The sequence below is a fragment of the Eubalaena glacialis genome, chromosome 1, assembly GCF_028564815.1.
Source record: "Eubalaena glacialis isolate mEubGla1 chromosome 1, mEubGla1.1.hap2.+ XY, whole genome shotgun sequence".
NCBI classification, from domain to species: domain Eukaryota; kingdom Metazoa; phylum Chordata; class Mammalia; order Artiodactyla; family Balaenidae; genus Eubalaena; species Eubalaena glacialis.
The window spans coordinates 211,497,523-211,521,390 of record NC_083716.1 but is presented as its reverse complement, the minus strand read 5'-3'; the positions used below and the strand labels follow the sequence as shown (position 1 = coordinate 211,521,390).

Sequence of the window (23,868 nt, the reverse complement as noted above, 5' to 3'; positions counted from 1 at the left end):
GGAATATGTGAAGAACCCAGCGTGTAGCAGCAACTCAGGGGAACTTTGTTCCCTTTTCTGCTTCCTCCTTTACCTTCTACTGACCTTTCCTTTTCCTCTTTCTTTTCCTCAAAAAATATTGTTGCCTGTCAGGTTTAAGACCTGCAGACTCTTATCTTTTTTCTCTCCACTCTCCCCAGTTATTTGGTCCCAGGTTCAGCTCTCCTCTCTATGTCACTACCTCCACTGGAATATCTCCTGGTAGGGTCTCTCTTTCCAGGTCTGGCCCTGTTTTAACCCTCAGCCAACTCAGAATCGCCTGGCTATTTTTATGCTCACGTTTAGGGACCTCGCCGCTAGTGTGGACTCTCCTATAGTTAGTTGAATGCTCCTTTTTGGCAGTCTCCCACTCACCCCAGTTCCATATGCCGAAAAGTGACCTGGCTTTCTACTCCCACCCCATGTCCCCCTCACTCTTCCCAGTATCCTCCCTGTGCCCACAGAAAAAGAAAACACAGACTCTCGATTTCGGTTCATGCTACTGTCGATTCATATCTAACGGTTTCCAAAACCCTGGAACCACCTTTGACCCCTTAGCCCCTCTGGAAGAGGCAGTCTGCCTGGTGCTCATAGGCCACAATGTGAGGTCAGACAGAGGCAGTGGCAAGACTGTCTGGGAGGACAGATCAGGAGGTGAATAGCCGAGTTTGCTAGGGCTTCAGCAACACACTGGGGGCTGTAGAATCTGAACGTCAAAGCCAGAAGAATTGTTAGAGAGTGGCTCGTACAACCCCTCGTGCTGCTGATGAAGAAACTGAAACCCAGAGAGATGAAAGGCATTGAAAAAGGTCACATGGCCAGTTCATTCAAGAGGCACGGAGCCCTTCCTTCCCAGAGCCCTTTCTGCAATGACACCATTCAACAAGAAGCCTGTGTCAGGGACGTTTTAAGAGCAAGGAGCAGAATACAGAGCTCAAACAATAAAGTTATTTCATATAAAGGAAATTGTAGTTTAGAGGTGTCTGACTTCAGGGGACATTCGAACCAGGAGCTTAAGTATGCCGACAAGGACAGGGGGATGGAGGGCCCTGATGAGCTGAATCCAGACCCTGTGACCCCCGGGATCATGTGTGAGACTCACAGAGAAATAAGGGCTGTTGGAGACAGGGAAAGAAGACACTGGATGCTTACAGAGCCAACAAAAAATCACCACAAAATCAAAAAAAGGACAGAGGTATGTGATCTGAAGTCTGAACGGTCTAAGGTCATAGCCAGACTGTGTTCATTTCAGGACAATCAGGACGGAGGACTGGGTATGGGGTTGAAGCCAGAGGGAGCTCTGGGACTTTTTGTTTGACAACAGACCTTATGTAATTAATCCCTGTGCCCTGAACATTCTTCCTGTCTGTTCAGAGGGCAAGACTACATTCTTGGGATGACCTAAGACTCCCACTGGAGAGCCAGCTGAGCTGGGTGGTTTTGCTGTTTCTAGCGGATGGGAGAAGGGAGGGAGGCTGGGAGAGCTGCCCAGCCAGGACCTAGACCTTCCCTCTGGACAGTTGTCTTCCTTGGTGAGCTGGTCAGTGGTCAGGACCCTGTACCCTGTCTCTCACAGTCAGTAGGACTCGAGGCTCTACTTCTTTTTCTTCACAGCCATCAATCTCTTCCTCTTCTCCCCACTGCCAACCCTCTCAGCTCAGGTGTGAGTCTCCCGGTGTCTGGGCCACCACTAGAGTTTGCAAGCTGGTCGTCCAGCCTTGCTTCTTACCTGTTCCAGCACATCATATGCCCTGTGCCAGGGTACTCTCCTCCAATACCAATTTTGTCATATTTCATTCTCCTGCTCGAAAGCCTTCAGTGAGCCCATACTCACTAAAAGCAGGAGCAGGTCCAGCCTGCTAATCTGGGTTCAAATATCACCTCCTCTGAGACCCCTTCATGGGGTGATCATTCTTGCTTCCAAACCCCAATAACACTGAGTATCTATCACACTCAGTTGGAACTGACCATCTTTTCCTGCTTTCCATTGTTAATTTTGGTTTTATATGTCGTTGTCTTCTTACTCTGATTCCATGATCATGGAAGACAGTGATGTACATATCTAACTATCACTCAGTATACAGCTCTGTGCCCTGTACACAGTGGATAAACAAATAGTATTAATTCACTGGGGTTAGACTCTTGGGCTTGGAATCTTGGTCACTTAACACTTTCTTCTTATCATATTTTTAAATCTCTAGAAATATAGGTTCAAATTATGAGATAGGAAGAAGATAAATGAGAGACATTTTCCTACCCCTTTCTTAAAATTAATTTTCCTTGTCTGTTTGAGTACATATCAGCATCAATATCTACCTCTGACTTAATTTACTAGAAGATGATCTTAAAACCTAACCAGTATGCATTCCTAGAATTCAAATGGGCATATGGATTGAAATACCAAATTTGTCATGTCTCCAGCATGCAGGCTCAGAGGAGGATTTCAAAAAACAAAACACACACACAAAACACGGGTTTAGGGCCAAAACAACTTTAAATGGGAGTTTTTGAAGCATTAAAAAATTTCACAAGAGTGTTCTTTGTTGACTCTCAGCCATTTAACTATTCCGTAGTTATGAGGCCAAAATTCACTGTTTGAAAGGTCTCAGCATCCTTGTCTTGAAATGGGCTGGGTGCATGTTTGGGGCTTCCTTAGCAGGGACAGATTTCAAATGGTACAGACTTGGGCCTTGGACAGTAGGAAAAGAGGCTCCTTCAGTGGCTTTTGGCTCGGGTAACGTGACACGGCCACTTGATGGGAATTGGAGGTACCCTGGTGGAGGAAAAACACAAAATGGAGAGAGTCAGGTATAAACCTGCCACTTGGAGTTTTCCTGTAACTTAGGTTGGTCAAATGCTGAATCCCAGTTTATGTTCAAAACAAATGGAACCTCATTCTGTGACCGAAATAGATTGCTTGTTTTTATTGTTGATAAAGAGGCAGCCAGGCAGAAGCTGCCTTCACTCAAAGGGACCAAAATGAGGGAGTCCCTTGGCAGGAGTGGAGAAGTAAAAGGCAAAGCGTTGATAGGCCCCCTTCCCCCCCATCCCCCCATAATGATTCTCGCTGTCCTTCCTCCTTCTGCGGTGGAACCATTGACTAGAAGATTAATACGTAAAGAACTCCTTCCTTTCTGTTATTACAGGGAGGCTGTGGAATTATTTTGTCTTCACCTTGGTGGGTGGGTGGGCTGGGAGGAGTGGTGGTGCCTGCGGGGAAGTAGACACAGCAGGGACAGAGCCTGAGTCTTCCTGTGTCAGCGGCAGGACATGTGTTTACCGAAACGTTTATGCACGCAGAGACTCGCATATTTGGTCCTGCGACACAAAAAAATCATAATTGTTTTTATGGGCTGAATGGTTTCCTCCCCAAATTCACATGTTGAAGCTCTAACCCTCAGGACCTCGGCATGTTACAGCGTCTGGAAATAGGGCCTTTAAAAGAGTAAATAATGTACAATGATAAGAGTAAATAAGGGTCATATGGGTGAGCCCTAATCCACTGTGACTGGTATCCGTATAGAAAGAGGAGATTAGGACACAGACACACACTGAGGAAAGACCACGTGAACACCTTCATCTCGGACTTTCGGCCTCCAGAACTGTGAGAAAATAAGTTTCTGTTGTTTAGGCTTCCCAGTCTTTGGTACTTTGTTATGGCCACCCAAGCAGGCTGATACAACTGTTAAGAAGCAGCAGAGAGAGAGAGAGAGAAACAGACTTAAAATGGAAAAGCACAACTTCGGGGCAGCCCTGAGTTTTATTATGAATGAATAAAAGAAGGAATCCGTTCATCCATTCAGTATACGCTTTTATTTCAGACCCTTAGAGGGTGGCACGTAGCAGCTGGAAGAAGCCCTCCCTTTCATCATCCGCAGTAGAGAAAATGAAGCATACCAGGGAGGTTTAATAACCCGTGCCCTGTCTCTGGGAGGCAAGGATGAATCTGGGGATCCACCGATTACTGCACACATAACCATGACCACTGGAATTAAATAACTATTATCTTTTCATATTTTCACTGAACCTAATCTCGCAGAACCAGTGTTATCCCCGAACTTTATGTCCTCACTTTGTATATAGCCCTGGCTTGAATTGTGAGTGTTCAAAATAGATAAAATATTTAATATCTTTTTATTGCCCCTCTCAGCAACGTGCAAGGGCCTGGCTGGCCTCGCGCATGCAGTATGGACGTGCGGCTCTCTCACTTAACTGCTCTTACCAGCTGCTTTGCAAATGGATCTAGCAGGTGGTGCAATGTCGAGGAGGGGGGGAAGGGGGGAGGACTTGCAGTCTGTCCCTGGAGACTTGGCGAGCATCTCTGGGTAAATGGGTAAAGTACCATCTTGTCGGCTTGAGAAGCTGAAGCTCCCCACGCCCCCCTTCTTGAGCTTATTTCTCCCTTCTGACTCATGTCTGCTGCCTCATTTGAGTTACTGTGCAAACATTTAGCCAAGAAGCCATACCAGGCCTTGCGCTTATTTACGACCCCCCCAGGGAGTCACAGGGAGGCACTGAGGAGCATTCCATGCCGAGCTTTCTGGTCAAATAAGGACAAAGTGAACCACGCCTTCCATTCTTAGCCAGTGAAGTGTGTGCTTCAGGATGCCATGTGCTGGGTGCAGAAGCCTCCCCCAGTGCAGGCCGATCCTTTCCTGGCTCCCCAGTGACCCCAAATTCGTAGAGCCGTGAATTAGAAGAGAGAAGGGTGGAATATTGTGCGGGGACAGACGGTGCTGGGGGAGAAGAGGGCCCCCTGTTTGCTCCCCTTTCTGAGTTTCCTACGGGAAGTTGATTGTTCATTCTAAGGCAAAAGTGCTTTTGCCATTGTGTATGTCCTATTTGGCAGCAGGAAGCCTTTTAGAAAAAAACCCTCAAAGAGGGGCATGAAACAAGGCAGTCAGTCTAAGACATATATGTGTGTACGTGCACACACATGCACGTACATCCAAAACAGAGCCCAAAGGAGTGGAGCTGCCAAACTGGAGGAAGGACCACAGGAGAAATCAACCTCAGTGGGGCGATTTGAAAATCAGGGTGGCCCTGGCAGGGTTCCGCTCTTGAAAAGCCTTCAGGTGTGCTTGCCACCAACCAGAAAATTTGCATTTGCTCTCTGTGACTCAGGCCTGCTTCTTCACCTTGTGAGGGACACAGAAACTCCACACACCAGGCCAGGAGGACTTTATGATCCAATGAGGTGGATGGGTACAATTAAACAAAAAACAGCTCTCTGCAGTTCAAGACCAAAAGCACAAATGGTCAACACTGGGGGTGGGGTTTGATGACCAGGGGAGCAGACCCTTCCAGAAGTTCTGATGCTGTGCTGTTATCCCATTTGCTTAATAAACGATAAGCCTAACATCTAAGCAGTAAGACCTACTGTGTGCAAACCCCCAGGTAGCAGGGTGTCTAGTGGAAATAGTGTCAGCTAGGACTGTTCCACCTATCAGCCCTTGCATGGAGACTTGCCTGTCTGTAGAAGGGACCTAATGCTACAAGCTGTGTACTTTCCAGGGTGGTCAGGAGGAGAAAGCAAACAAAATAGTTCATGCTGGTGCTTGGAACACTGTAAGTGCTTTATAAGGCATTTGAAGACAAGAGGGTAAGTGAGCTTCCATTTCCTCCTTATATATTGGTGCCCAGCACATACTTGGATAATCATGATGGGGAGGGTTTTAAAGGAGTCCCTCTGGGGTGGAGATGGAGAATGCTTCTTTATAAGCTTTTATAAATATTTATAGCTAAAATAAAAGAGCAAAAGGAAAAGGAAATAGACCCTAGGCTTCCCATAAATATTTTCCCATCTCTTGGTCCTTTTTTTTAGAAGCATCTCTTTCTGTCCCATCCTCTCCAGCCCCAGCCCCTCTACCTGCTGCTCCTGGCTTGTCTCCAGGGAAATTCCTCCCCTCCACCCTCCATTACAGCTGTCTGCAGGGGAAGGATTCCCCACTCTGCTGGCTTGGAGAGGTAAAAAGGGCCCACTGATGGGAGCTGTTTCTCCATCTCTTTAATCAGCTTCCATCCCCGTGCATGGTTTTATCAAGGAGCCTCTCTGACACACATGCTTTCACAGCTTGGATAACGAGGGCTGGCTCTGCCTCACTCCCCTTCCCACCCTTCTTCTCAGTCCCCCCCTTCCCTTCCCCTGCCACATGCTTTATCTAGAGAACAGCCTTCAGGAGCACTGGGGACATCCCCATCCCCGTCATCAGGGATGGTCAGGTGGCTGTGCAACTTGCAGGGAGCGCAGACCCTTGCAGGCAGCATGGCCGAGATGTGAATTCCCTGCATGTACATCGCGGATACATTGTGAAGAATCCTCTTTGGGGGAAGGGGGAGGGATAGGAGGAAACAAAGGAGGACAAAAGAAGAAAGGTGGGCAGCTCAGGACTGCACCTCTTTATTGTTCATTTCCAAATGAGATGGCAAACCTCCGTGAAGTCCATAGGGGATGTGTCTGGCATGAGTCAGCAACCAGTACAATTTACTGCCAGTTGATTAAATTAGCATTTGTTATAAGCCAGAAAGGAAAGGGGGAGGGTGTTGTGCGCAGGGATAGATGGAGAATGAAGAAAATCTTCTTCATGCCTTTTGAATTATTTATGGCCTGGAACTTTACATGCTAAAACCTAACCAGACTTGATAGAGCCTGAGAAGGATTCTCTCTTCCCTTAAAGCCACAGAGCACATGCTTTTGGTCCCTTGGAGGACTAGGAGAGTGCTAACAATGACAGGCTAACAGTGAGAAAGTGGAATTCCTAATTTTATTGTGACCTTGAAAACAGAAATGCTGCATAGAAGTGCTGCTTCCACCAGGCACAGGAAGACTTAGATTTCTCAGTAACCTTGTGAGCTATGGACATGAATGTGTGACTGCATTCCACTTTGATTTTGCGGAGTGGGAACTCAGGATGACTGTCAGATCAGTGGACAAAGGATAGGTCTCTTCGATCTTTGCCTCTGGCTTCCAGCCAGATGGGAGAGAAACAAAGACTCTGGAGCCTCTGCCTTCTTCCCCCACTCCTCTGCCCCCTCCCTCCTTTTCTCTCCTCTCAGAGCCGATTATTTGGATAGAGTCTGCTGACTGCTCTTACATTTTGGGAAATCATGTCTAATTGTTTAGGGTGTAAAATGAAGTGATACAGTCTCAGAAAGGGGCCCTCCTTTTGGACGATGTGTAACGCAGAAGAGGGAACTCCATGCTGGGTGTGCGTGCAGGGAGCTGGGCAGGGTGGCGGTGAGTGTATGCTCAGGGGAGAAGCGTGTGTCAGACACCCAGCGGCTCCAGCTGGGTACCGAGGTGGCCTGGTGAGCATCTTTTGTTCTTGGCTCTCTGACTGTGGGGAGCAGCAGGACAGCTCACACACCAGCCCAAAGGAGCTGCCTCTGTTCATCCTCAAGGTCTGAAGCTTTTGTCTACGAGCCCCAGTAAAAAGGCAAACTGTTGGGATCCCGCTGTAGATTCGTGGCCTGCCCCCAGAATAGCTGCAGGTTAAGGCTCCTTCTTTTCACCTGAACTGTTGCCCATGAACCACACCGTAATCAAAGGTGTTCACTGAACTAAAGCATCCAGGTGCGTGTGACTCTTCCCAAGAGATGCTGGAAGACAGGAGTAAGGGAAGAGTGGCTGAATGAGGGAAAGACAAAATCAGCGTGGCAGATAACAGGGACTAGAGTCAGACAAAGAAATGGGACATGTGCTTTGGCAAAAAAAAAAAAAACAAAAAAACAAAAAGCAGGGAATGCAGTCATTTCCATGCTTTATCACTGCTAGCTCAATTTACCCATCAGATAAATACATTAAAAAATAAACTGAGTCCAAGGCTGACCCTTTAGTAAGAACTAAATCATTTCTTCCAATTCTTAGTCTAAGTCCTATATTTTCACCTGTATATAAATGAAACAAAGCAGGTGGTGTCTATTGCAGTCTGAGTAAATGAGGAACACCCACATATTTTTCATGGAAAACAGAAAGGATCATAGTGTTGAATGGGAGCGTGGGGTTTTCCCTCCATCCCCATTTCAGCACCAAAGGGGATCCATGTACCCCTGGCCACAGCGGAAGGTCTTGGACCCTATGGCCCACATGCCGTGCAGGGCCCACCTCTCCCTTAGCTACACCAAGAAGTAAATCGAGGTCATTTTCATAACTGAGGCAAAACCTCCCTTTCCACTAGAACTACTGAGATATTTTAGGCAAATGCAGTTTTCAAAAAAATTAAATGGCAGAATTTGCGTTTGGGAACTCATTAAAAAGCAGCGAGACTTCCTGTATTGCATCAATTATAAATAATTTGGAGGAAAGAGGGTTTGCTTTTTTCTTTTAAAGAAATTATCTGGAAAATTACCCAGGTCTTTGCTTCCTCTTTTCAGATGAGATCTGGACAGACTGTGTTAAATTCTATAACCTAATTAAGGATGGCTCTAGATGATTAAAGCAGAAGAAACCAAGAAGCCCAAAGTCTGCCCTCAGGCTTGTCTCCAACCAGCCTTACCTCTGATAAGTCAGTTCATCTCTCCAGGCGCTAGTGTCTTTTTTTTCCCCCCACTGAAATGAAACCAACCCCTTTTGCCACTTGTCTACTTTATAGGAATGCTCTAAAAATTAATATTCACTGTGAAACCAGGAGAGCCTCAGAGGAATGATCCTATCTCAATACGAAGCATTATCAGTTTTGTTTTGCCTGCCACTCTGAGTTGGCAATGATATATTGTTCAGAATCTTTCTAAAAATCTCCTTTCTTTTTCTGAACCCCATGACCAATAATGATGGGAAACAGTGTACTGGAATAAATCCAAGAAAGAAATATTTTTGCCTGTTTATCAACTCAGCCAATAGGTTTTAAAGCGACTACGATCATTTTAAGTGGCTCAGTGATTGTATAAGCTATGTACTATTGAAGGAGCTTCAGTTGCTGACAATCTTATCCTTCCTTGCCCAGGTTTTTCTTAGTGTTAAAATTGGTATAGAGAGGAGAATGAAGATTTGAGTCTCAGGGATCTGGGGAGGTGAATCATGCTGAGGAGCTATGTGATTTTGGTTACTAAATGTTTGTAGAATCTGTCCTCACCCTTTCCATCCCTAACACCCCATTTTGATTCAGGATCTTATTGCTTCTTGCCTGGATGTCTGTAGCAGCCTTGGAAGCGGTCCTCTTGACTCTAGTGTTATCTGTTAAGCAATTCTCTATACTGCTGCTGAGAGTACTTCCGGAAAGAAGGCTTTGGCTTCTTGGAGCCTCCACTGCCCAGTAGATAGAGTCCAGGTCCTCCCGGGGAAGGACTTCCATGCTCTATTCACACCGTAGCCGCCTGTATCTCCAGCTTCAGCTCCCGTCATTCCCTGCCTTACAGATTCTTGTTCAGCAAAAGCAAACTGCATATCCTTTCCCGCCATGGACGGTGCTGCTATTTACCTTTGAACTTTTACCCTTGCTGCCCTCTCTGCCAGGACTATCTCAAAGCAAGCAGACAGAAACAGACAAACAGACAAGGAGCACCCATAACTCCTTATTCACCCTTCAGAACTCAGATCATGTGGCACACACCCTGTCCCCCTTTCCCCCCTTCCCCTCTTTCTCCTCTAGGATGTGCCTGTCTTCTGGATTCTTCCCCTCTGATAATGTGGGCAAGGCTATAGCATTAAGCTGACATGTAATGTTATATGGCTCTTGATATGTGCTTGTCTGCGCTGTGAACAGTGAGCACTCTGGGAGAAGGAACTTGTCTTTTTCATATCTGTGTCTTAAGCAATACCTGCTTCAGGAAGGGATCCCGTACATAGCTAAGCACACACTTCTTAAGTAGCTCCTATGTGTAAGGCACTGTGCTAGGTGTTTGGAGAAAGTTTCTAATACCAGGCTGTTCAAAGAGAAGAACTGTTTGATAAGTATATCAATGCATACTTAAGTAAAGTCTTTATTTTCCTGAATGAAAGATCCAGAGTTATGCAAATAATTAGCAGTTGGGGGAACTCTGTGTCAACAGCGGGCCATCTGGCTGTGTGAAGTCATAGCAGGTTGCTTCTCTTTGCTGCCACCACTCTGGGGCCCAGGGCTTTCTTGTAGCTGTGGCCTTGGGTATAGAGACCTCCCCCTTCTCTGAAGTTCTCTGCCTTGTATTCTGTTGCCATGGCAACAGCCCACTTTCATTCTGGAACTTCACGCATGGGAGAGGGGAACCCTTTACTAACATGACATACACGATGAGGGTTATTTAAAAAATAAGTTGACAAGGTTAGTCATCAACGTATTATGCTAGTTCCACAAATTTCGATTTAGTGGTAGGATAGTTTGTTAGGTATTTCTGAAAATATTGAAAAATGGATTAGTGTCAGCATATGAGATTTGGTGTATCCTTTGTTTAAATATCGGTCTATGTGTCTGTTGTGATTCTATTTTTAAGGCAAAAAATATTTTTGTTCTCTAAGTATATGGAAAACCTGTTTTCAGTCAATCTACTGTATCAAAGAAGAGAGTAACATTTCTAGAAGGAAGGCTGAGTGATCTTGAAAGGCTGGGAACACTAGGATACTAACACCTGTCCAGCACTATAACAAATCTGCTCAAATCTGTTAAAAGTTATGTGGAAACATAGTAACGTATCATTTAAAGTACTTTTCCGGAATAGAGTCAGAAAAAAAAATTGCTAGCAGACTTGCTTTTTAAACACCTTTATATATTCAGGTGAGCAAGTGCAGATAAATATTGCAGAGCCTAGTTCATTGTTCAGTGACTGCACAAGCCTGATAGAGAGATTCCACGTGCTCTAATGACTATAAGATGTCTTAGTCTGGTTCCGTGAGCCCAGCCTCCTTGTAGCCCAGCATCTCTTCTCTTTTCTCCCAGAGAAATCAGGATTCTCTTCCTAGTTCAAATAGGGGCTTACCCCTGGCTTAGGCTGAGTTCCTTTTGTCTCTTTACCCAGGCAGCTTCTCTTTTCTAGTTTCCAGCTTTTACCCCCAACACAGACGGAGAACTCTGGTTTATTGAAGAGGCTGGTCTCTGCTGAGTTTCCGCATGAAATGATATGGTTCACTGTCTCTTGCCTCCAGATGCCTGGGTTCCCCTTTGATCACATATGCCTTGCAACTCCAGCCCATTTGTCTTCTCTTGGAGGAGCCAGACAAGATTCTCATTTATTCCCTGGCAATCGGCTATCGCCATCACACAGAGACACACAGCGTGCATGAACATTATTACACCAGGGGCATCAGTGCTCAGGCATGGGCCGGGGCAGGGTAGAGGTTGGACTGGCAGGCTTATCTGTGACAGAATTCATCAGCAGACGCTTTTTCTGACAAAAACAAAGGTGACAGTCTTCTTATCGGGCATCATTCTCAGTGGCTGCCCTGGGCCTGGCCCTACGTGGCCGCCATGTTTAGTTCCTTATGACTTAACACATAGTCGCAGCTGATGAGATCAGGGGGCACCTAACGGAGTGACCCAATTGGATTTTGTCCACTGAGATTCTGAACTCAGAAATCTCAGTGATAGAGTGAGCGCTGGGAAGTTGGTATAGCCACAATGGGCCATGTCCAGGCTGAAGGTGTAAGGAAGCAGAAACTAGGAGTAAGTAGAATCTATTGGGTAGAGAAAGGAGACACAGAGCATACAGAAAAAGTACGATAGTCAGGGGCCAAAAGAGAATGGAGTAGACACATGGAGGGGGAACAGAAATGCTGAAACAGAGAGAGGTGGAGGGAGAAGAGTGGAAAGAGAAGGGTGAGGAAGAGCAGGACCGGGAGAAAGAGAATACAAGAAAGGTGGAGAGAAGGATGACGAGAGGGAGAACCCCTAATCTACTTCAGTTCCACTCAGGTTCCCATGGGGTAGCATAGACTAGTCCTCAAAGGAGCCAGCTCATCTTGGTTCAAATCCTGGCTCATCACTTACTAGCTTTGTAACTTTGGGCAAGGTACTTAATCTCTTTGTACCTTAGTTTCTTCATCTGTAAAGTGGGTATAAGTGCAGTATCTACCTGATAGGGATATTGGGAGAAACAAATGAGTTAACACATGTAAAGTACTTATCAGGGTGCCTGGAACACTATGTAAGTGTGATCTATGTTTACTATCAAAGTTCTTGGTTTCTGCTGAAGGTCTCTCGTACTGCCTCACATGGGTCCTGACAGCCGTCACCATCCCCCCAGACTCCATCTGAGTTGAACACATTTGTGAATATCTGCTCCTTATGATCAAAAACAGCTTAACTGTAACACCTTAAGGGTACTTTCCAAATTTTGAATGTAAAAAAGAGTCACGTTTTCTTTTGAACTTTATAAATTTAGGATAAAAATAGAAACCAAGTGTGTGCCTTGTGGGAACAGAAATAGGCAGAGTGAAAGAGGAGCTTTTCAAAGAGTGTACATTGTCAAAACAAGCCATCTCTAATTTGGGCAAATGGGGAGGAGAGCAGCCTGCACCTTCCCTTCCTTAGGGCTACTTCTGGGTCTGAATGCCACATGGGCCATGCTTTCCTTTATGGAAAGCTCTCTTTACTACTTTATATTGAATAAACATGCTCGTTTTTTGTTTCATTCCATCATATTATTTCATATATTCCCTGAATATTGCAGCCTTCTCTCCTTTACTTCTTGGCAAAAGTGGGATTCCTGTACCATCAACCCACTATCTGACAGTGCTCACCGTGGGTGATTTTGTTCCAAGAGTTTTTACAAGTGCTGGCAGCAAAGTTTCAGTTTCAAACACTGAGAACAAAGGCCATGGATGTGTCCCACAGTGGCTAACACTGTCCCAAAGTCTATTTTGTTCTTTGCATATGGGGAAAGGAGACCTCAGCTACGAGAGTATTGCAGACCTATGGTTGCCCTTCTGGCATAATGACGGCATTAGTTTGCTAGGGCCATCTAACAAAAGTACCACAAACTGGGTGGCTTAACAGAAATTTATTGTCCCAGAGTTCTGGAGACTGCAAGTCTGAAGTCAAGATGTTGGTTCCTTCTGAAGGCTGTGAAGGAGAATCTGTCCATGCCTCTCTCCTAGCTTCTGGTGCTTTGCTGGCCATCTTTGGTGTTCCTTGGATTCTGCTCCATCACCCCAATCTCTGTCTTCATTTTCACATGGGATTCTCCCTGTGTGTGTGTGTGTGTGTGTGTGTGTGTCTGTACTCTCTTTTTGTAAGGACACTGGTCATATTAGGATCCACCTTAACGGCCTCATTTTCACTCTATTATCTCAGTAAAGATCCTATATCCAAATTAGGTCACATTCTGAGATGCTGGGGGTTAAGGCTGCAACATAACTTATTGTGTTGACACAATTCAACCCATAACACTGAGATACTTGAGAAGTGAACACTGAAATGGCTCTTGGGGTTGACAGGTTGGTGATTGGGCTTAATGTCAGTTTGCTGTTAATGGAGTATTTGTAAAGCAAGCCCAGTGGCTATAAAAATTGTGAATCATACCCTCATTGTTTAATACTCTCTTGGCTTTTGTAATTTTATACTCTCTTGTTTTTTCTATACTGGCCTTTCCTCCTTAAAATCCTCTGCTTGTTTGAACTTTCACCCCTTTTCTTCCCCATCTACACCCTCTCTTCTGGGAATCTCATCCAGTTCTGTGGTTTTAAATACCATTATTAGGCTGATGTCTCTCAAATTTATCTCTCTATATCTTCAGCCCTGAGCCCTCCCCTGAAATCCATGCTCATATATTTAATTATATGTTGTCTTCTTGTCATATTCACTTGGATGCTTAATGGGCATCTCAAACTTTTACTCTCTAGAACTGAAATCCTGATTTTCTCCCAGAAGTGTGCTCCTTCCTTTGTTTTTCTCAGGAAATGACACCTCTGTGGTTCAAGTCAAATCCTTGTAGTCCTCCCTGGAATCACTTGCTGTTCCTCACTTCCCACCTTTTTTCAATACAGCTGCAAGTGCTGTTGACTCTTCTTTTTTTTATTGAAGTATAGTTGACTTACAATATTAGTTTCAGGTGTACAACCAAGTGATTTTTTTTATAGTGAGTTATATAGATTATACTTCATATAAAGTTGTTATAAAATATTGGCTGTATTCGCTGTGTTGTATATTACATCCTTGTCACTTATTTATTTTATACCTAGTAGTTTGTACCTCCTTCACCTATCTTGCCAAGTTGACTCTTCCTCTAAGATCTCTCCAGCATCTGTTTACTTCTCACCAACCCTGTGGCCCCCATGGTGGTCCAGGCCATCAGCATCTCTCCCCTGGATTACTATAACAGCCTTCTAAATGATCTCTCTCCCTCTACTCTTTTTCCCCCACAACTATCCTTCCTGATGGTGTTCAGAGTCAGCTAAGTCAGATCTTGCTCCTGCCTTTGCTTTAAATTCTCCACAGCTCCACGTGGCACTGGAAAAAAAAAAAAAAAGCTCTTTACTCTGACCAAATGGCCTACAATGGATGGGCATCTGCCCACCACTCTCCCGCTCCTTGTATAAAGCCCTCTAACTCCATTCCTGCTTTAGGGCTCTCCTAGCTATTCCCTCTTTCTAGAAAGCTCTTCTTTCAGATGTTCAGTTGGCTTAACTCCTTCTTGTCATTTAGGTCTCAGCTCAGATTTTACTTCCCCAGAGATGGCCTCTGACTACTCAAAGTAAATTATTATTGTTTATGTATTATTATATATTATAATTAGTTTCTATCGATCCTATCCATATGCAGTTATATCCTATTATATCTTTCTGATTGATTTTAATCCTAGCACTTATCACTGCCTGCTCTCTTTTTATCTATTCACTGTCTGTCTACATAGAATAGAAGCTGCATACCTACCTAGAACAGAAGCTGCATACCACCAGGTACATTGTCCTGCTTATTCAGTTTGTATCCTTAGGGTCTGAAGCAGTGCCTTGCACAATTTAAGCATCAGTGTGTATTTGTCAAGTGAATGAACAAAGAGTTTCTGAGCATGAAAAGTGAGAGGAACCCGCAGTTAGAATGTGTCAGGCGGGCGAGGTTCAAGCCTTTACCACCAGGATTCATTTTGATCCTCATAAAATCCTTTAAGTTAGGTATTGTCCCCATTTGACAGGTGGGGAGACTGAGGCTCTGAGAGACTAAACAAGGAGACCAATCCAACAGCTCATAAATTACAGAGCTGAAGTTCTAACTGGTTTCCACATACTTTCTACTATGACACAAACTGGAGATGATATGTACGTAATATAGCCAATATTTTAGAAATAAGGGTGCAAGCAAGCTATTGAAAAGTATTAAGAACAATGTTTAGTTCTGGGTCAACTAAGGAAGATACTCTTTTTGACCTAATCTTTCTATAGCCGGAAAAATTAATTGAAGGAGTAAAGATTTCCACAATAGAAGGTATGCTCAGGGCAGATGACTTAAAATAGAAGTTTTAAATTTTAATGAAAGGAAAGTTTTTAAAAGGGAAAAAAGCAGTGGAATATTTTTATTATCCCGTTTTGAGATTCAATACCAAGAGGAATAATGTAAGTCATGATTGGTGGTGGTGGAGGGGTGGGTGGGTGGAGGCGACACAAATGGTTTTCCAAGATGCTCTTTGCCTAGTACAGTCCTACCCAGGCATAGCACCATAGTAGGTGTTCAAAAATATTTGTTGAATGACTGAATGAGAGAATTAAAGTATGCAAGTCTATGTAGACACTCCTTCCCTCTCCCATGTGCCCTTTACTATGCGCAGAGGTGAGGACAGGGAGACTTGATGTGGCTAGGTGGCTGGAAATCAGTCAGCAGACTTCCCCAGGATGCATAGGTCAGCCCCAGGGCCACAAGTGTGTGAACATTCTCCTCCCGTTTCTGGGGCCCCATCCTGTCACCTCCATGCACATTTATCCCTCTTACGCCTGTAAGGGAGTAAAGACTTGATGTGTTACTTTGCAAAGATTACCAACTCTCTCTCCTGTTATATCTTAATGACCCAGCATCCATCTTTTGCTATTGTAGTTATGTGTTGGGAGAGCATGATTTAATCCATGATATATTGCATTCTTGGTGATAACAAGCTATAAAGAATGGGGTCCCATTGTAACTTATTTCAGTAAATTTCAAATTACTATATAGAAGTGCTAGGAACAATCTCATGAATAAAAGAAAGAAAGGAGGAATTTATGACATCTTAACATTCTCTAAGGAAATAATTCACGTACCAAAATAAGAAACTAAATGTAGGTAATCAAAAATCAATGTGTTTAAAGACGAGCTATTATTTTACAAGATCTGAAATAACCACTTGGAATGCAATGAAAAGCGGGAAGGGTGCCAGCTTACAGAGAACCAGTGTCGTGAACCAATACAACCATTTATGGATAAAATTATCCAGGTCAAAACAAACGAGGTGATTCAATTTACAAAGGACATAAAAGACAATAGGAAAAGATCCTTTTTATACCCAACAGAAAAGCAGAGGGGAAGCTCTATCTCTTGATTAGATATGGCGACGCCAGGATAGATTAATGCCAAAGATGCATTTTAATGGAAAGTTGTGCTAACATTGGAATTGTATGTCAGGTTACCCAGGCAATAGACTCTGTAGTGCATATTTGTATACAGGTGGTTTCGGGGGAGTGGTCTGGGGAACAATCCCCGTGGAGGTGTGAAGGAAGCAGGATGGGGTGGAGAAGAAATTGAATTGTGATGCAGCTGCAACAGAGGCCTAGAGCTGGGATGGCCCTTCAGAGATATCCTAAATTGAGGCAAGGGGGTGGGGCCTTTGTACCCCTATATTGACCAATTAGAGAGATGTGTCCTGCCCCAGGGAAGGGGTGCATCTTTGAGCAAGGCAGCTCCCTTCAGCAATCCCTGGGGAGACATTCAGCTGTGAACCACCTACAGCTACCACTTTTGGCAGCTGGGGGAATGAGTGGCTCAGTTCTAAAGGGGTGGGGAGCCTCCACAGAGCGCCACAGCGTCTCATCTACTGGAAGCAACAGCAGGGGCTTGAAAAGAGAGAAGATGGTAGAATGTTGCTTAACATAAAATATTTTCTAAATGTGATGCTCTGTTGACCATCTGCTTTACCTGGGCCCCTATAATAGCCTTAGTATAGTTCACTTCCACACCTGGCCCCCTTCAGACTAAAGGTGGAACAATCTGGAAACATAAATCCAGTCATATTATACTTCTGCTTAATACCCTTCAATGATTTCATATCTTACATATTATAAAATCCCAACTCTTTGACATGCCTTTAGGTAGGGTGACTATAGAATTTATTGTGCAAACCAGGACACTTTGGAGAGGCAAAGGAGGCCTTATCAATAATTACACAGGGGCAAAGGTCTAAACCAGGACTGTTCTTGGCAAACTGAGATGTATGTTCGCCCTACCTGTAAGGCTTCTGATACTGTCACAGCCCCTCTCCCTCCTGTCACCCTCTTCCCCAAGTTCACTCCCCTTTGCCCTCCATTAGGTCCTGGACCAAATGAAACTCTCACCCTGGGACCTTTGCGTTCATCACTTCCTTCCACCTACTTTTTAAGGCTACCCCTTCCCCTTTTATTTAAATCTCAGCTAAAATTTTTCCTATTCAGTGGCCTTCCCATTTATTCTCCATCGTAGTACCTGTTTATTTTATCCACAGTCTTAACTATGATATGAAATTACAATCACTCGATTTTAAGCTCCATGAGGACATGAATCTACACCGTCTTGCCTCCCAGTGTATCCCTAGCCATTAATTAGCCCAATGCTAGTCCATACATGTTCAGTACTCGATAACTACAAAGAAGGGAATAAATGAAGAGCTTGGGAAATTGTTCTGAAACAAAACTTTGTGTGTGTGTGTGTGTGTGTGTGTGTGTGTGTGTGTGTGTGTATTCAGTGAAATGCCCAAAGACCAGCAAAGGACAAACGCATCACCTACACTGGGAGTCGTGGATGTGGCTGCTGACCCTGGAAATGTGGACATAGAGGAATGCAAACCATTAAACAATCAATTTGCAAACACCCAGAGGATCACAGGCTGCTGGATAATAACCGACAGTTTAGTGATGGGGAGATAGTGTCAGAACAATCTAATTTCCTTTTAAGACAGAAGGACCTTCATCAAAAGCATTTATTAAGTGTCTGCCCAACAGGAGAAGCCTGTTGGAGGTGGAGGGGCTTGTATTCAGCTGTGAAGCATCAGATTTAATATGTGTCTTGACTTCAGCTAAAATCTGATTTTGCTTCTCTGGTAATTTCCTTTCACGGGAAACAAATATGAGCTCCTTACAGTAGAAGGTGGTAGTAGAATATTTATAGGGTTAAGCCCAAAATAATTACTAAAGCCTTTAAACGTTGAAAAAACCCCTCATGATTCAAGGTGAAATTATTTTAAAGGTGAAAAGGATGACCTTTTGCTCAGGTCACATGAGGTTAACTTTTCAGTACTCTGCCTCCTAACACCTGACTGTCCCAGAAACCAGAATTGCACTGGAATTAGCAGGTAAGTTGTTCTAGGTTCGGTTGGAATGTTTACTGAATGCCCTCCTTTGAGAGAGGGTCCAAACGAACTACTGGAAGTGTAAACTTTGATACTAATTCACACATAAGCATCTAGGTCAGAGTTGGAGGCAAAAAGTAATACACTTTCAGGGGTCAAGAAGTCATGTGGATGTTCCCAGATATCAGTGCCAGGTATTTTAACCTTGACTTTTAGACAACATTTTGGGTCAAGCTGACACAGACTCATCTTAGCATCCAGCCACACAGACCTTGCATGTGTGTGAACTGACTACAAAGCAGCTGAAAAATTACACAGCAAAAAAACACTTATAAAATCTTAAAGGCAAGGTCCTTGGGAGATGAGACCCTTAAACATATTGATAGTTAAGGGTATGACTTGTCCCAGCTATGGGGATGGGCAGGCCACCAGGAAAGTCCCACCAGCCAATGAGAAGTCCACATCAGAGAAGTCAGCAATGGTACTGGGGACCTGGCCTCAGCTGCAACATCCTACCCTATAAAGACTGAAAAGCAAGATAGGATCCCAGACTTTAGAAACCTCTTTGGGGAATGTTAAAAAAAAGCCTTATATCTGTCCACAGGGGGATATGGTAGGGACAGCATGGTTACCAGAAGAAGCCAAGTACAGCAGCAGTGATGGTAGGAGACCAAATGGGATTTGACATTCCTTCATGTACTCAACGTTTGAATTTATTTGTGGATGGGTACGGTACTAGGGGCTGGGATACAGTGTGAACAAGACAGATGCCATCTTTGTTCGCATGAAGCTTAGAGTTTCCAGAGAATCTATATCAACTAACCCGCTGGACCATTATATTTCCAGGCCTATGGAGAGTGGTGGAGTTTGGGGAATAACTGAATGCAGGAGAACAGGGATTAGGAAAAGTGGGGGTAATTGGTTTTAAGTAATCTCAGTTATCCAGTAGCAGAAGGCTGCAGAGACAGAGAGCCCAGAAAATAATTTTACAATCCATTTTATGTTCTGGGATGTGTTATTGTCCTGAAAGGGGAAAAAGGTATTTGAATGTTTGCCACATTCAAGATTGCAGGAAGGTTTCTGCTCTCTGTATCAGTCAGGAGCATTCAGCACTATTGACCACAATCTCTTCTTGCCCACACTACCCTCTTGGTTTTGGTGATACTGTATGTACCTCCTCATTTGCCCCTGCCTTTACCGGTTGTTCCTTCTCGTCTTCCTTTGTTGGCTTCTTCTCAGTTGCTCAACCCATAAATGTTGGCCTGTCCCAGGTCTCTGTCCTGGGCTCCTGTCTCTTCTAATCACTGTCCTCAGGTGAACTCATGCAACCCAAGGCTTATATCATCTTCATGCTAGTGACCCTCAACCTACTTCTCCAGTGCTGACCCCTCCCCAGGACTCCAGGCCCACGTGGCCCTCACACGCTTGGTCTCTCTCCTGTCCTAGTAGACGTCTCAGACTCAAGTTGCCTGACCCTCAAGCCTGCCCTCCCCTAGCCTCTTGCATTTCAGCTCATTTAATTACCGAACAAAGATCTAGATGTTACCCTTGATTCCTCTCTCTCCTTTATCTCCCACATCCAATTCATCCCAAGTCCTGTCACTTCTTCCCCTAAAACATACTTCTCTTAATCTCCATTACTATAACCCTGGCTCAGGCTAAATTATTGCAGAAACTTCTTAACTGATTCCCTTCTTCCACTTCTGCTCCTTAATAACCACTCTATGCCCATCAGCCAGAGGGATTCATTTAAACATTAATCAAATTGTGTTGCTCTCTCTTGATTTAAAAAACGATGATGGCTTGCTTCGTGCATTTAGCATAAAATCCAAATTCTTTTTCCTGGCTTAAAAGCTCTACATGCTCTGTTCTTGGCCCCCACCCACCCCCCTTCCCTTTCCCATTGTGCTCTAGATACACAGTCTTCTCGCTGTTCCCGAGACACCCCATATTCCAGCCTCAGGGCTTTTGCATTTGCTCTTCCCTCTGCTTAGAGTGCTGTTTCCCCCATCTTCACATGGCTCACTCTATACTGATGTTCAGATCTCACTCTAAATGTTTCTGCAATGAGACTTCCCTGGCCATAAACCTAAGGTAACCACATAGTTACTCTTTATCATATACCCTTTCAAATAGTCTGTATATTGCTTACTACTAGGTAGTAAGTAAGATATTTTTATTTATTTGCTCATTTATTTATTTATTTGTAGTTGGTCTTCACCCATTGGAATGCAGACTCTAAGAGAGCAGGGACATTGTGTCCCCAGAACTTAGAATGGTACCTGATTTCTGTAGGAGTTTAACCAATATCTGTAGAATGAATGAGTATGTGAATGCATGAAGGGTAGAGTTGAACCACCCTGTCATGCACATGTCCTCTCCCTTAGATGAATAAGTACATCAGTTGACTATTGCTGTATAACAAGTCACCCCAAAACTTAGTGACTTAAAACAACAAGCATTTATTATTGCTCACAAGTCTACAGGTCAGCTGGGCAGTTCTGCTGACTAGGGCCAAGTTTGGCTCACTCATGTATCTGCAGTCAGCCAGCAGGTTGGCCGAGGGCTGCTTGGTCTAGGAAGGCCTCACTTTCTCACAAGTCTGGCAGTTGTTTGTCTGTCAGCAAGGGTGACCGTGGGACTGGGCTGTGCATCTCTTCCATTCAGCAGTCCCAGCTTGTTCATGTAATCATAGAGTTAAGGAGAGAGCGCAAGTGCTCAATGCCTCTCCACGCTGAGGCTTAGAAGTGGCACATCATCACTTACCCCACATTCTGTTGGTCAAAGTGAGTCACAGAGCCAGCCCAGATTTAAAGGGTGGGGAAATTAACTTCACTTATCAACAGGAGGAAATGCAAATCCACGTTGCAAAGGTGTGGCCACAGGGAGAGGGAAAGGACTGGGGGCATTTTTGTAATCCCTCTGCCGCATTAAGGATACCAACAGAAGTGGTCACTGCTCATGACTATACGCCCCTTTCCAGAGGAGAGCATAAGGAGCCTGTATGAGCCCTTTCCATCTGTCTGCAAGCATAGAGTTGGTCACAGGATCCAACGTGTCCTCGGCCGCACAGTGGCAGTGACTGGGGGGTGGCAGGAATCGGCCCCTGGGTACACTGCTGTCCGCACAGCTGTGCAGACTCATCTGGGGCCAGTGGGTCTACAACCCTTCACTCTCACTGGGACGGCACCTACTTCCATGCTGCGCTCAGGGCAGGGCCTAATGAGGTGGTAACGCCTCTGCGAACCCACCTCAGAAGGTGGCAAGCATCAGGGGTACTTTTAGTGCCAGACAGCTCCCAACTTGCAGGCATCTGGTGAAAAACAATGTAAAGTCAAAGGGCTCTTTTTTGTTTTTGGAACAGAACTCAAATGACTCAGAATGGAAAGGGCTTGACACAGGTATCTTAAGGGAACGCCTTAAAAAGTGAGGAAAGCAGCATGCTCGGCCTTGTCCATGCCTTCCGTGCAGAGTAGTACGTCTGCATCCTGAGAAATTCAAGGTGAAGCAAAAAGAGAAAGCATTTGTTCTAACAGACACGTTCTTACATTTTTCCCAAAAATGCATACACTGTCATCAGTATTTAACCGTTTTTCATGATGTCTAGATGAACCGAAGCTTGCCATTGGATCACAGAATTTAAAAGCTAACTCTCGGGGGATTAACAGCTTGTTTTAGGTGTCTCACTGAGTGGAACAAGCTTCCCTGTCCTGCCTCTCTGTCCGATTCTTCTCTGCCTTCCCAGCTGCCAGTTCAGGTTTAAGTTCTTTCTCCACACTCAGATGCAGACGACTGTGTTTGACTTGAACATATTGATTTCAAGCAGGTGAGAGTGGATGTAGTGAGTCAGCTTGACAAATATTTAGATCAGTTAAATGTCCTTTGCTATCACTTGAACTGAATGTTTCTTTTCCCCAACCATTTCACTCAACCATCTATCTCTCCAGCATAAAATACTCATATTCTTTCTAAATTTCATGTATTAAAAAAATACTTCTAGGGCTTCCCTGGTGGCGCAGTGGTTGGGAGTCTGCCTGCCAATGCAGGGGGCACGGGTTTGAGCCCTGGTCTGGGAAGATCCCACATGCCGCGGAGCAACTAGGCCCGTGAGCCACAACTACTGAGCCTGCACGCCTGGAGCCTGTGCTCCGCAACAAGAGAGGCCGCAATAGTGAGAGGCCCGCGCACCGCGGTGAAGAGTGACCCCCACTTGCCACAACTAGAGAAAGCCCTCGCACAGAAATGAAGACCCAACACAGCCAAAAATTAATTAATTAAAAAAAAATACTTCTAGACCTTGGCTACATGATATCTCCACTGGGAGCCTTGTTCCTTTCCATATCCTGAGCAAACCAGATCTAAAACAGATTAAAATGGCTCAGCAGTTGGACTCAGGTCTCTCTCTGTGCCTACTTAACTGGGGAGTCAACCAGCCTTTGGGACTCTCTTGCAGTCCGGCACAGAAAGAAAAAAAATCAATGACTCTGTTCCACTGTGTTTGAAACTCCTCTTGCTTCCCACAGACACATTCCTGAAGGCACCAGTCGTGGATGAAGAACACTGGGGGGTCAGAGTTGTATCCCACTGGGCTGTTTGGGACTTGTTGGGGAAGCAGCAGAGACTCATGACTCACGGCTCTCCACGCCAGGCCGCGGGATTTGCCCAACTTCACCACAGAAGGAAACAGATCGTAAGCTTGGAGGGCCAGGGAGGAAAACCAGAGGCATGTCTGGGATCATTAGAAACATGAAAAGATCCCCATGGTAGGCTGTGCTTGTCATCCTCTCTGGCTGGAAGAGGGCAGAGTACAATAAAGACAGCATTTGAATGCAGATGCCAAGGCTCACACTGGATATACAAATAGAGTAAAGGCTTCCTGTCGTCTTTGCTAGAGCAAGGGAAGGCTTTGGATAGCAGACGTGGCTTTCATGATGGGGTGAAGGGCCTGAGTGGACATCGTGGTTATGAACTGCTTCCTATTCCTCCGCACAGGGAGAGCCCACTTCTCTGTAACCATGGAGGCTCCGATGCTTGATGGCACCACATTACTGGCCTCTGATCGCTAGGTCAGAGAAAGGGTAGCAGGACTGGTTCTGGCAGATCAGATATCTCCTGACAGCCTTAAAAAGAAACTAGGATATTTGGTGCTGTTGTAACCGACAGATTCCCGCACTTTACTAGCTGGTGAGTAAGAATAAAGTCCCATTCCCTTTGGTACTCACCTCACCACCCACTCCACAAAAGTTTGCGGAGTTTTCCTCCATCCCCTCCCCCTTTCAATGAAATACATTCCAGAGCTGAGATGGGAGCATTCAGATATCTGCCACCAGCTTCAGCCAGAACCATGACTTCCCTTGGATTTCAGGGCCTGATGCTGGGTCCGGTTCACACTCCAGGCTCTTTCCCTCATGGTGAGGACTTTCTCAGGTGGCCTGCCTTCCC

At 44.9% G+C, this 23,868-nt stretch overlaps 1 long non-coding RNA gene across 1 annotated transcript in view; it reads left to right on the top strand.

Moving 5' to 3' along the window:
* Nucleotides 1-23,105, top strand: part of LOC133088746 (uncharacterized) — a 248,994-nt gene extending 225,889 nt beyond the window's left edge. The window contains exon 6 of the long non-coding RNA XR_009700542.1: nt 22,950-23,105. This is a non-coding gene — a long non-coding RNA (uncharacterized LOC133088746). The remainder of the gene's footprint in view (nt 1-22,949) is intronic.
* Nucleotides 23,106-23,868: the final 763 nt, after the last annotated feature.